This window comes from Heterodontus francisci, chromosome 29, assembly GCF_036365525.1.
Source record: "Heterodontus francisci isolate sHetFra1 chromosome 29, sHetFra1.hap1, whole genome shotgun sequence".
Classification (NCBI taxonomy): Eukaryota; Metazoa; Chordata; class Chondrichthyes; order Heterodontiformes; family Heterodontidae; genus Heterodontus; species Heterodontus francisci.
In genome coordinates this window covers 9,191,929-9,205,821 of record NC_090399.1, presented here as the reverse complement: position 1 = coordinate 9,205,821, position 13,893 = coordinate 9,191,929, and the positions used below count along the sequence as shown (strand labels likewise).

The window sequence follows — 13,893 nt, the reverse complement described above, 5'->3', positions numbered from 1 at the left end:
TGGGTTCAAATCCCACCAGGGCAGCTGGAGGAATTTAAAGTTAATTAATAAATTCAATTAATAAAACAATCTGGAATTGAAAGCGAGTCTCAGTAATGATTGACAGTGAACCTATTTGGTTGACTCTTAACTGCCCTCTGAAATGGCTGAGAAAGCCACTCAGTTGTCAAGGGTAATTAAGGATGGGCAACAAATGCTGGCCTTACCAGCAGCACCCACATCCCATGAAAGAATAATCAAACAAAGAGTTGTGGTGAATGGCTGTTTTTCTCTCTGGAGAGAGAGATATATAATAGCATTCACCAAGGTTCAGCAACAGGGCCACTGCTATTCCTGATATACAAATATACTTAGGGGTAAAGGGCACAATCGCAAAATCTCCAGATGACACAAAACTTGAAAGTACAGTAAACAAGGAGGAAGTTAGTAATAGACTTCACGATCACTCAGACAGGCAGGTCAAATGGGCAGACACATGGCAGGTGAAATTCAATGCAGAAAAGTGTGAGGTGGTGCATTTTGGTTGGAAGAATGAGGAGGAGAAACCGTACATAATAAATGACACAATTTTAAAGGAAGTGCAAGAACAAAGACACCTGGGGCCGGTATTTAATGTAGGTACCGGGCGTCTAGCCTGCTAACTGAAAAGCCAGAAACAGCCTCCTTTCGGGAAGGCCCGCCAAAATAAGTGCCAATTAGGTACTTAAGCACAGAGCGGCTGGTCTTCCCCAGGATCAAGGACCTTGGGGGCAGAAGTCGTACTCATCGAGAGCTGCAGGTCAATCAGAGGACAGCACCGGGGAGGTGGTGACTGCTGTGAGTGAGAAAGACACCTACCCAAAACCCAGGTCGGTGCTAAATCCCAGACTCAGGTCAGTGATGGCTGGAGGGGTTGCGTGGGGTGGGGTTGTGGTTTGGTAGCAAGGGCAGGGGGTTAGCTTTCAAGGGGCCCCAGCTTTTCCGATGCTGGGTCCATCCATCAGGCACTGAGTGCCACTGAACGAGGGACTCCTCCCCCAGGCCTGCCTGCCGCTGGGTTATTGCCCCTTAAGGGCATCAATTGGTGATGGGGCAGGAAGGCCATCCTCGGGCCTACCTACCATGGACTTAATCAGGATAAAGGTGGGAATGTGGCAGGATCACCATCCCCCAGCATCCCGCCTGATTAAATCCTTTCCCCACCTCCAAACACACCATCAGGAAGAGCATAAAATCCAGCCCAGGGTGTAGGTGCACAAAACTTTAAAGGTGGAAAGACAGGATAACAAAACAGTTAATAAATTATACAGGATCCTGGGCTTTATAAATAGTCAGGAAGTTATTCTCAAGCTGTATAAAACACAAGTCCAGCCCCAGTTGGAGTATTGTGTTCAATACTGGGCATCACACTTTAGGAAAGTCATTAAAGCTTTGGAGAGTGAACAGAAGAGAATGGTTCCAAGGATGAAGGATTACAGTTCAGTGAATTGACTTGAGAAGTGTTCGTCTCAGAGCAGAGAGGATGGAGGAGATTTGATAAAGGTGTTTAAAATCATGCAGGATTTAGATCGAGAAAATAAAGAGAAACTGTTCCGCAAGCTGAAGGAATGATAATCAGCGGGAACAGATTTAAGGTGATTGGCCCCCAATGAACCATAGAAAATAACAAAGAATGGTTACAGCACAGGAGGAGGCCATTCAGCCCATTGTGTTGATGCTGCCTCTCTGCAATGGTCACTCAGTGGCGTTTCCAAAGGGCCAGTACTAGGACCACCACTTTTCCTGATATATATTAATGAATTCGACTTGGGTGTACAGGGCACAATTTCAAAGTTTGCACATGACGAAACTTGGAAGTATTGTGAACTGTGAGGAGGACAGTGACAGACAGACTGGTGAAATGGGCGGACATGTGGCAGATGAAATTTAATGCAGAGAAATGTGAAGTGGTACATTTTGGAAGGAAGAACGAGGAGAGGCAATATAAACTAAAGGATACAATTCTAAAGGGGTGCAGGAATAGAGAGATCTTGGGATATATGTGCATAAATTATTGAGGCATCAGGCCAAGTTGAGAAAGTGGTGAAAAAGGCATGTGAAATCAGAGGTTTCTAAATAGAGGCATAGGTTTTTTCTTGTCTTGTAGTTCCATTTGAATTTAAAGTACTGCTGTAGATTATCCTTTTCTATTCCATTTAGTACCTGAGCTCAGATCAGAGACTGAGGAACTGCCCTGTAGATGAGGAATGATCTGATCGAGGTGTTGTCCATCACCATCTTCTGAAGACAATTTGACATGGACATTGAAGATGGTCTTTGCAACACTGTTCACATCCTGAGGATGTTGTAATGAACTTTTGTCAAGCACTGGCTCGGCCTCAACAACAGTTGATATTTTATATAGCATCTTTCATAGAATAAATCATCCAAAAACATCCAGGAGCATTATAAAACAAAGCATGACACCGAGCCACAGAAGGAGATATTAGGTCAGATGACCAAAAGCATGGTCAATGAGGTAGGTTTTAAGGAGTGTCTCAAAGGAGGAAAGCAAGGTGGAGAGGTGGAGCGATGTAGGGAGGATATTCCAGAGCTTGGACCCTAGGCAACTGAAAGCACAGTCCACCAATGGTGGAACAATTAAAACCAGGGTTACACAAAAGGCCAGAATTAGAGAGGCACAGATATCTCGGAGGGTTATGGGACTGGAGGAGATTATAGAGATAGGGAAAGAAAAGGCCATGGAGGGATTTGAAAAAAAGGATGAGAATTTTAAAATCAAGATGTTGCTTGACCAGGAGCCAATGTAGGTAAGTGAGCACAGGGGTGATAGAGGAATGGGATTTGATGCAAGTTAAGACAGGGCAGCAGAGATTTGGATGATCTCAAGTTTACAGAGGGTAGAATGTGGGAGACCAGTCAGGAATAGTCAAGTCCAGAGGTAACAAAGGCATGAATGTGGGTTTCAGCAGCAGTTTAGCTGAGATGGAGCGAAGTCAGGCATTGTTCCGGAGGTGGAAATAGGCAGTCTTAATGTTGAGACAAAAGGAGATCAGAAGGTCATCTTTGAGTCAAATGCAACACCAAGTTCAAACAGACTGGCTTAATCTCAGACTGTTGCCAGGGAGAGGAATGGAGTCAGTAGTTGGGGAACAGAGTTTGGAGCAGGGGTTGAAATCAATGGCTTCAGTCTTCCCAATATTTAGTTGGAGGCAATTTCAGCTCATCCAGTACTGCATGTTGGATAAGCAGTCTGATAATTTAGAAACAGTAGAGGAACTGAGAGAAGTGGTGGTGAGGTAGAGCTGAGTGTCATCAGCATCCATGTGAAAATCAGATGATGTTGATCAGGGGCAGCATGTAGATGAGGAATATGAGGGGCCATCATAGATCCTTGGGGGGCACCAGAGATAATAGTGGGACAGCAGGAAGAGAAGCCATTGCAAGTGAATCTCTGGCTATGATTTGATAGATAAGAAAAGAATCATGTAGGATGGGCGGCACAGTGGCGCAGTGGTTAGCACTGCAGCCTCACAGCTCCAGGGACCCGGGTTCGATTCCGGGTACTGCCTGTGGGGAGTTTGCAAGTTCTCCCTGTGTCTGCGTGGGTTTTCTCCGGGTGCTCCGGTTTCCTCCCACAAGCCAAAAGACTTGCAGGTTGATAGGTAAATTGGCCATTATAAATTGTCACTAGTATAGGTAGGTGGTAGGGAAATATAGGGACAGGTGGGGATGTTTGGTAGGAATAGGGGATTAGTGTAGGATTAGTATAAATGGGTGGTTGATGTTCGGCACAGACTCGGTGGGCCGAAGGGCCTGTTTCAGTGCTGTATCTCTAATCTAATCTAAAAAGTCCCAAACAGCTGGACGACAGTGGAGAAGTGTTGGAGGAGGATGGTGTGGTAAACCATATCAAAGGCTGCAGACAGGTCGAGAATGAGGAAGAGGGAAAGTTTACCTTTGTCACAGTCACATAGGATGTCATTTGTGACCTTGATAAGAGTTGTTTCAGTACTGTGGCAGGGGCAGAAACCTGATTGGAGGGATTCAAACATGGAGTTCCGACAAAGATGGGAATGGATTTGGGAGGTGACAACATGTTCAAGGACCTTGGAGATGAAAGGGAAAGTTCAACTGGAGTATTGTATCCAGTTTTGACCACCACACTTCAGGAAGGAAGTGAAGGTACTGGAGAGGGTGCAGTAAAGATTTACAAGAATGGTTCACTTCATTGTGAAAATTGTGATTCTCTGTTTACTGACCAGGAGCTTGTATCTCATAGTGAATTGTTATATTTTGCCTTCTCAAGTTAGTCACCAGACCATGAATCATTATATTTACTGGAGAAGGCCAGCATCAACTTTGCAAACCAAGTTAAATTTATGTTATGTTCAAAAATTATACTCCAGCCCTTTAAAGTCATTGGTGTGTACAGGACTGGAAAAATGATACCCAATCCAGTGAGCCACAAATTTTGAAAAATAAAATGTTCTGCTAAATCACCTCTGCTGCTAAAATAAATTCAACTCTGTCCAGAGGGATTTCAGTTATCGAGGACGAGGAGCCAACATTTAATGGGGTGGGGGAGGAGCTGCCGATATTTGGTGATATTCTATGGATATATATATGCATATATATTTGGATGATATTCTACATCCCAGAGTGTTGAAAGAGGTTGCTATGGAAATGCATTGGTGATCATCTTCCAAAATTCTGTAGATTCTGGAGCGGTTCCTGCAGATTGGAAGGTCGCAAATGTCACCCCACCATTCAAGAAAGGAGGGAGAGAGAAAACAGGGAATTGCAGACCTGTTAGCCTTATATCAGTCGTTGGGAAAATGCTAGAAACTATTCCAAAGGATGAGATAAATGGACACTTGGATAATAATGATCTGATTGGGCATAGTCAACATGGATTTATAAATGGGAAATCATGTTTGATGAACCTGTTGGAGTTTTTTGAGGATGTTACTTACAAAAATGATAAAGGGGAGCTGGTGGACATGGTATACTTGGATTTTCAAAAGGCCTTTGATAAAGTCCCCCACAGGAGGTTGGTTATCAAAATTAAAGCACATCGGATAGGAGGTAATATAGTGGCATGGATTAACAGGTAGAAAACAGAGAGTAGGAATAAAGGGGTCATTCTCACGTTTGCAGACTGTGACTGGTGGGGTACCGCAGGGATCAGTACTTGGGCCCCAGCTGTTCACAATATATATCAATGGACGTGGGGACCAAATGTAGTATTTCCAAGTTCGTGGATGACATAAAACTAGGTTGGAATGTGTCTTGTGAGGAAGATGCAAAGTGGCTTCAAGGGAATTTGGAAAGATTTAATGAGCGAGCAAGAACATGGCAGATGGAAAATAATGTGGAAAAATGTGAGGTTATCCACTTTGGTAGGAGAAACAGTCGTGCAGAGTATTTCTTAAATGGTAAGAGATTAACAAGTGTAGAGAAACAAAGGTACCTGGGTATCCTTGTCAATAAGTCACTGAAAGCTAACATGCAGGTGCAGCAAGCAATTAAGAAGGCTAATGGTATGTTAGCCTTTATTGCAAGAGGATTTGAGTACAGCAGTAAAGTCTTGCTTCAATTGTGTAGAACCTTGGTTAGACTGCACCTGGAGTACTGTGTGCAGTTTTGGTCCCCTTACCTGAGGAAGGATATTATTGCCATAGAGGGAGTGCAATGAAGGTTCACCAGACTTGTTCCCGGGATGGTGCGACTGTCCTATGAAGAGAGATTGGGGAAACTGGGCCTGTATTCTCTGAAGTTTCAAAGAATGAGCGATGATCTCATTGAAAGCTAAAAAATACTTAAAGGGATAGACAGGGTAGATGCAGCTAAGATGTTTCCCCTGGTTGCAGAGTTTAGAACCAGGGGACACAATTTCAAAATAAGGACAGAGATGAGGAGAAATTTCTTTACTCAGAGGGTTGTGAATCCTTGGAATTCTCTACCCCAGAGGGCTGTGGAGGCTCAGTCATTGAGTATGTTTAAAGCAGTGATTGACAGATTTCTAAATACAAATGACATAAGAGGATAGGAAGATAGTGTGGGAAAAAGGCATTGAGGTGGATGATCAGCCATGATCGCATTGAATGATGGAGCAAGTTCAATGGGCTGAATGGCCTACTCCTGCTCCTATGTTCTTAAATGTCATCAAATGAAGAAGCACGAGCTCTGGGTTTCGGAGCTTGAGCTGCAGCTCGCTTCATTGCAGTACTTCCACAAGGCTGAGGGCGACATGGATAGTGTTTTTCTGGAGGTGGTCACCCAACAGTTAAAGAGCATGCAGGCAGAGTGGGAATGGGAATGGGAATACTTTGTGACTGTCTTCACAGCAGAAGACACAAGTTGCATACCAGAAAGAGAGGATAACCTGGGGGCTAAAAAGAGTGAGGAAATTAATATCAGCAGAGAAAAAATGTTAATGAAATTTAAGGGACTAAAATCTGACAAATCCCCGGGACCTGAGGGCCTATATCCTGGGGTTCTAAAAAAGATAGCTACTGAGATAGTGGATGTGCTAACTATGATTTTCCAAAATTCCTTCGATTTGGGAATAGTCCCATCAGATTAGAAGTTGGCAAATGTAACATCATTTTTCAAAAAAGGGGGAGAGAGAAAACAGGAAACTACAGGCCAGTTAGCCTGACATCAGTCAATGGGAAAATGCTGGAATCTACTATTAAGGAAGTTTTAACAATACACTCAGAAAAGCACAGTATGATTAGAACAAGTCAACATCGACTGTTTAACAAATTGATTAGAGTTGTTTGAGGATGTAGCGAGGAGAGTAGATAAAGGGGAACCAGTGGATGTAGTATACCCTGATTTCCAAAAGGCATTCAATAAGGTGCCACACAAAAGGTTCAGAGGAAAGATAATGGCTCATGGTATTGGGGGTAATATATTGAGCATGGATAGAGGATTGGTTAATGGACAGGAAGTAGAGAGTGGGAATAAACAAGGCATTTTCAAGTTGGTAGCTGTGAATAGTGGAGTGCTGCAAGTATCAGTGCTGGGGCTTCAGCTATTTATAATCTATATTCATGACTTAGATGAAGAGACAGAGAGTAATGTATCTAAGTTTGCTAAAGATACAAAACTAGGTGGAAAGGTAAGCTGTGGGAAGCACACAGAGAGGCTGTAAAGAGATATAGGTTAAGTAAGTAGGAAACAAGATGGCAGATGGAGTATAATGCGGGGAAGTGTGAAGTTGTTCACTTTGGTCATTAGAATAGAAAAGCAGAATATTTTTTGAAAGGTGTGAAACCTTTCACTGTTGATGTTCAGAGAGACTTGGAATGCAGCAAGTTAGCATTCAAGTACAGCAAGCAATTTGGAAGGAAAATGCATGTTGGCCTTTATTGTAAGTGGATTGGATTACAGGAACAAAGAAGTACAGGGCTCTGATGAGACCACACCTAGAATACTGTGTGCAGTTTTGGTCCCCATATTTAATGAAAGATATACTTGTATTGGACACGGTGCAGCGAAGGTTCACTAGATTGGTCCCTGGGATGAGGGGCTTGTCCTTTGATGAGAGGCTGAGTAAATTGTGCCTGTATTCTCTGGAGTTTAGAAGAATGAGAGGTGATCTCATTGATACGTACAAGGTTCTGAAGAGGTTTGATAGGGTAGAAGATGAGAGATTGTTTCTGCTGGTCAGGGAAATCCAGAGCACAGGGCACAATCTCAGGATAAGGCACTGATCATTTTGGACTGAGATGAGGAGAAATTACTTCACTCAAAGGGCTGTGAATCTTTGGACTTCTCCACCCCAGAGGATTGTGGATGCTCCATCATTGAATACATTTAAGGCTGGGATAGATATATATTGGTCTCTCAAGGAATTAAGGGATATGGGGAGTGGACGGGAAAGTGGAATTGAAGCCCAAGAGCAGCCATGATCATATTGAATGGTGGAGCAGGCTCGATGGGCCATCTGGTCTACTCCCACTGTGAATGACCGCCAGACAGACAAGGAGGACCAGGTAGGAAGGGCAAGAGCCCCCAAAAGCATCTCGCTTTCTAACTAATATTCAGTTCTGCATATTGGAGAGGACAATGTTTCCTCTCGGGAGTGCAACCAGAGCCAAGACCACAGCACAATGAGTGGAGTGGCTCAGCTATACAGGGGGCATGGGGGAAGAGGAAGGGTAGTAGGGGCAGAAACCCTTATGGCATTTAAAAAAATACTTGGATATGCACCTGATGTGCCATAACCTACAGGGCTATGTTCCAAGAGCTGGAAAGTGGGATTAGGCTGGATAGCTCTTAGAAAGGCACAGATTAATCAAGGATAGTCAGCAATGGATTTGTTAAGGGAAGCTCGTGCCTGACTCATATGATTGAATTTTTTGAGGAAGTATCAAGCGGGATTGATGAGGGTAGTGCAGTTGATGTGGTCTACATGGACTTTAGCAAGGCTTTTGACAAGGTTCCACATGGCAGACTGTTTTTAATAAAAAAGCCCATGGGATCCAGGGAAATGTAGCAAGCTGGATACAAAATTGACTCAGTGGCCGAAAACAAAGGGTAATTGATGGGTGTTTTGTGATTGGAAGATTGTTTCCAGTGGGATTCCACAGGGCTCTGTTTTGGGTCCTCTGCTTGCTGTGGTATATTAACGATTTGGACGTAAATGTAAGGGGCATGATCAAGACGTTCGCAAACAACACAAAAATTGTCCGTGTTGTTGATAGTGAGGAGGATAGCTGCAGACTGCAGGTAGGTATCAATGAACTGGTCAGGTGGGCGGAAATGTGGCAAATGGAATTCAAGTACGAGGTGATGCATTTGGGGAAGTCAAACGAGGCAAAGGAATACACAATAAATGAGAGGATACTTAGAGGTGAAGAGGAAGTGAGGGACCTTGGACTGAATGTCCACAGATCCCTGAAGGCAGCAGGACAGGTCGATAAGTTGGTTCAGAAGGCATATGGAATCCTTTCCTTTATTAGCCGAGGTATAGAATATAAGAGCAGGGAGGTTATGCTGGAACTGTATAACTCATTGGTTAGGCCATAACTTAAGTACTGTCTGCTGTTCTGGTCACCTCATTACAGAAAGGATGTAATTGCACTGGAGAGAGTACAGAGGAGATTTACGAGGATGTTACCAGGACTGGAAAAATGCAGCTATGAGGAAAGATTGGATAGGCTGGGGTTGTTCTCCTTGGAATAGAGGAGGTTGAGGGGAGATTTGATTGAAATGTACAAAATTGTGAGGGGCCTGGAGAGTGGATGGGAAAGGCCTATTTACCTTAACAAAAAGGTCAGTGAGGAGGGAGCATAGATTTAAAGTGATTGGTAGAAGGATTAAAGGGGAGATGAAGAAAAAAAATTCACTGAGGGTGGTAGGGGTCTTGACTCGCTCGCTGAAAGGGTGATCGAGGCAGAAACCCTCAACTCATTTAAAAAGTGCCTTGATGTGCACCTGAAGTGCTGCAACCTGCAGGGCTACAGACCAAATGCTGGAAAGTGGGATTAGGCTGGATGGCTTGTTTTTTCGGCCTCTTTCTATGCTGTAAACTTTCTATGTTTCTGTAGAATGATAAAAGCAAAGCAGATATGGTTTGGCAGTCTAGTGGGGACAACAAAAGCAGTTTGACACCAAAGATACAGATCACCCGCCAATAGTTTTCTGACAAGGGTTCAGATCCTCATCCCAGTAAATATTGACACACCCATCCCACATTGCCAACATCGACAGCCAGAGGAAAAATGTCAGGTATAGTTAATGTCTGATGATAAAGTTAACATTAATGCAGAGAGCTGCAGACAGCCTCATGGAAGACAAAGCATCATGCTTTCCTTCGGAAATCTCAGCCACTTTGTCTGATCTCTGATAATAGTTTTCTGTTGGATAAAGTACCCTGCATGCTTGTGGGATTTTAAGCCCTTGCATGCTGATTGGAACCTTAAAAATCCAAATTAAAAATTGAATGCAGACAAAAAAAACTAAAAGAGAGAATGATATGTAATGGGAAGCAGGACTAAAGTTTTCAAAACCTCCTCATGTTCAATCCTTCACTTCATCAACCCTGAGCCATCAAACAAACTCACTGGTCTGGAAACTTCATGTTGGGCCTCCAAACTGGGTTTTTATTCACTTAAACTTTATTTGTTATTTATTTGCCCTTTTAGCCTCACAAAGATTCCCAATAGTTTGATTTTTCCCCCAAAGGTTCCTACAATATTTGTCATTGTGTTCGGGCACTTTTCAGGATCTAAATCCCCTTTTCAGTTCTGATGAAGATTACACACCTCAAAATGTAAATCTCTTTCTACTCTGGATGTCGATTGATCTGTTGCGCATTTCCCAACTTTTTCTGCTTTTGTTTCAGATTTCCACTATTTGTAGAATTGTATTTTTATTAATATCGGCTGAGTTTTTGTATCAATGTCATAGTAGATCTACTCGGATTACACTGCAGAGATTTAAACTATAGTCTTCATGACCACTCCTTAAAGAAACTGCACTGAAGCAAAAGTAACAAATTGTATTCAGTGTAGTGTCGATTAAAGAATATTTAACATGAAGTTCCTGCATTAAAGGATTGATTTAAGAAAGGAGACGCTGCAATTATCTCTCAGGTTGAATGATTTGATTTTAAATCTAAACCCCAGCGGGTGAGGTTTTATTTAATGGCCGTTACAAGACTATATTCCTCCTTTTTACTTCTGTCTCTCTTCCTGGTCTCTGTGTTTGACTCTGACAATTTCATGTCTAAAATGTTCTCTCCCTCCCGTTCCCTTATTCCGATCGGACCCAGTTCCAGACACTGTTCCTGTGATTAGAGACATTTAGAAAGTTTTCACTGTTTCACTGGACAATCACCAGCAATTCCCCGAACAACTCCTTGTATTTGATCAGGACCTTTTACCATTAATAAAAACAGCCCAATCTCACTCGGAATAAAACCGACCCCAAAAATAAAGAATATTTCACACTCACCTCTTACTTTCAGACAATCTGATCGAAGATTTTCCGCCTTTTTCCATAGATCTGCAGGGAGCTGGCCTGTTCACTGCAGCTACTCCCTGAAAATTTTCACTTTCACTTTTCATTGTCTCACAAGATAACTTGACTGGATTTTTTTTATTCGTTCACAGGATGTGGGCGTCGCTGGCTAGGCCAGTATTTATTGCCCATCCCTAATTACCCTTCAGAAGGTGGTGGTGAGCTGGCTTCTTGAACCGCTGCAGTCCTTGGAGTGTAGGTACACCCCCTACACGAGTGTAGGAAGGGAGTTCCAGGATTTTGACCCAATTACAGGAAAGGAAAGGAATAGTTCCAAGTCAGGATGGTATGTGCCTTGGAGGGGAACTTGCAGGTGGTGTTCCCCTGCATCTGCTGCCCTTGTCCTTCTAGGTGGTAGAGGTCACGGGTTTGGAAGATGCTGTCAAAGAAGCCTTGGTGCAATTCTGCAGTGCATCTTGTAGATGGTACACACTGCTGCTAGTCTGCATCGGTGGTGGAGGGAGTGAATTTTGAGGGTGGTAGATGGGGTGCCAATCAAGCGGGCTGCTTTGTCCTGGATGGTGTTGAGCTTCTTGAGTGTTGTTGGAGCTGCACCCATCCAGGCAAGTGGAGAATATTCCATCACATTCCTGACTTGTGCCTTGTAGATGGTGGACAGGCTTAGGGGAGTCAGGAGATGAGTTACTCGCCACAGGATTCCTAGCCTCCGACCTGCTCTTGTAGCCACGGTATTTATATGGCTACTCCAGTTCAGTTTCTGGTCAATGGTAGGCCCTAGGATGTTGACAGTGGGGGATTCAGTGATGGTAATGCCATTGAATGTCAAGGGGAGATGGTTAGATTCTCTCTTGTTGGAGATGGTCATTGCCTGGCACTTGTGTGCCACTAATGTTACTTGCCACTTATCAGCCCAAGCCTGGATACTGTCCAGGTCTGGCTGAATTTCTACACGGACTGCTTCAGTATCTGAGGAGTCACGAATGGTGCTGAACATTGTGCAATCATCAGCGAACATCCTCACTTCTGACCTTTTGATTGAAGGAAGGTCATTGATGAAGCAGCTGAAGATGGTTGGGCCTAGGTTTCTTTTCTTTATTCCTGTGTCTCTTTTAATTAAACCATTAAGGAAAAAATGGATTGCTTCAGTGTCACTAACCCAAAAAACCTAACAAATGTGAACCACGCAACGAATAAAACTCAAATTATAAAAACAAAAGGAAACTTCATAAATTAAATCATTATATTATTATTGACCATGCACTCTAGTCTATTGGCCACTCAAGGCCTCATGAGTACCACTAGAGACTACGTGCTGCTGCTCCAGGCCGACTCAGGCACGGATAAGCCCGCATAAATGAGGCAGTCAGCAAGAGCAAAGCCCATCTCTGGACTATATCTACCCTGGACCTATGGATAGCCAACTGGGCCAGGCCCAGGAGCAGACCCATGAGGTCGTCCTCCAATTTCCCCCTTCCAACCCTCCACATCAGTGACTAATGATTAGGAGACAGAAATTGAGGAGTAGCCCCTTTAAATAGTGAAAAAGGGACTGCAACCTCTCAGTGCATTTAGACATGGAACACAGACTCATGCAGGCTGCAAATGTTATAGGCAGCCTGGGAGTCTATGAAGTGACTTCAGAAATGTTGGTACTGCTCCACGCAACACTGTCCACTCCAGACCCCCAATGGTACAGGGGAGGACTCTGCCTAGTCTGCCCTCCAATGGGGACGCCTGCCTGCACAGGATGACACGATGGCAACCAATCTGTTTGGAAGAAGAGGGCAAGGTATTGGACAGTGTGTAGGAACAGCCTGGACAGGAAACCCCCCCAACACAGAGTGGAATACCACTGAGGGAGTTTCTGAGAGACCGAAATGGAGGGCCATCCTAAGGGAGTACTGCTGAGGAATCCATGTAAAGTCGTAGCAAGGGAGTTATTGGGAACTCACGCTGATGAGAAATTCTGTGAAATCGCTTCATATGCTTGAGTGTCATCGACACACCTAATGGAGTCAGGACCAAGTGCAACTATTACCACCTCAATGGCTTTGGTCACAGGTCAGGTATATTGTAGTAACTCCATTCTGCTAAAGCCTCTGCCAACATCCAACCTATCCCTTCACCATCTAGTGTGTCCCTGACTCTGGTTATCTTCATGTCCACAGCCTTTCTCACGATTGGCTGCGTGTCGCCAAAACCACCCATGCGGTGGTGTGGATTCCTAAGCATCGGCTCCCATAAGATGGCTGCTGCCCCTGATGGTTTTGTGAAAGGGAAATAATATTTAACCAATTTATTGGAGTTTTTTGAAGGAGTAACATACGTTATGGATAAAGGGGGCCTGTTAACACTCTACTTGGATTTCCAGAAGACATGTGACTAGGTGCCACATAAAAGGTTATTGCACAAAGTAGGAGCTCATGGTGTAAGCGGTAACATATTAGCATGGATAGAAGATTGTCTGGCTGGCAGAAAACAGAGAGTATGCATAAATGGGTGCTTTTCTGATTGGCAGGATGTGACAAGTGCAGTCCCGCAAGGGTCTGTGCTGGGGCTTCAAATTTTTACAATTTATATCAATGACTTAGATGAGGGGAGCGAGGGCACGGCAGCTAAATTTACAGAAGACACAAAGATAGGTCAGAAAGTATGTTGTGAAGAGGACATAAGAGGTTACAAACCGATATAAATAGGTTGAGTGAGTGAGCAAAAATCTGGCAGATGATGTATAATGTGGGAAAATGTGAAGTTGTTCACTTTGGCAGAAAGAATAAAAAAGCAGAGTATTACTTAAACGGAGAACGACTGCAGAATTCCAAGGTGCAGAGGGATCTAGGTGTTCTAGTGCAGGAGTCACAAAAAGTTATTATGCAGGTACAGCAAGTAATAAAGAAGGCAAATGGAATGCTATCC

The 13,893-nt window shown here is 43.7% G+C and overlaps 1 protein-coding gene across 1 annotated transcript in view; it reads right to left on the bottom strand.

Moving 5' to 3' along the window:
• The window catches only part of LOC137345916 (butyrophilin subfamily 1 member A1-like), a 148,022-nt gene extending 136,992 nt beyond the window's left edge, over positions 1–11,030 (bottom strand). The window contains exon 1 of the mRNA XM_068009162.1: positions 10,951–11,030. The gene's annotated coding sequence lies outside the window, so the exon portion shown is untranslated. The remainder of the gene's footprint in view (positions 1–10,950) is intronic.
• Positions 11,031–13,893: the final 2,863 nt, after the last annotated feature.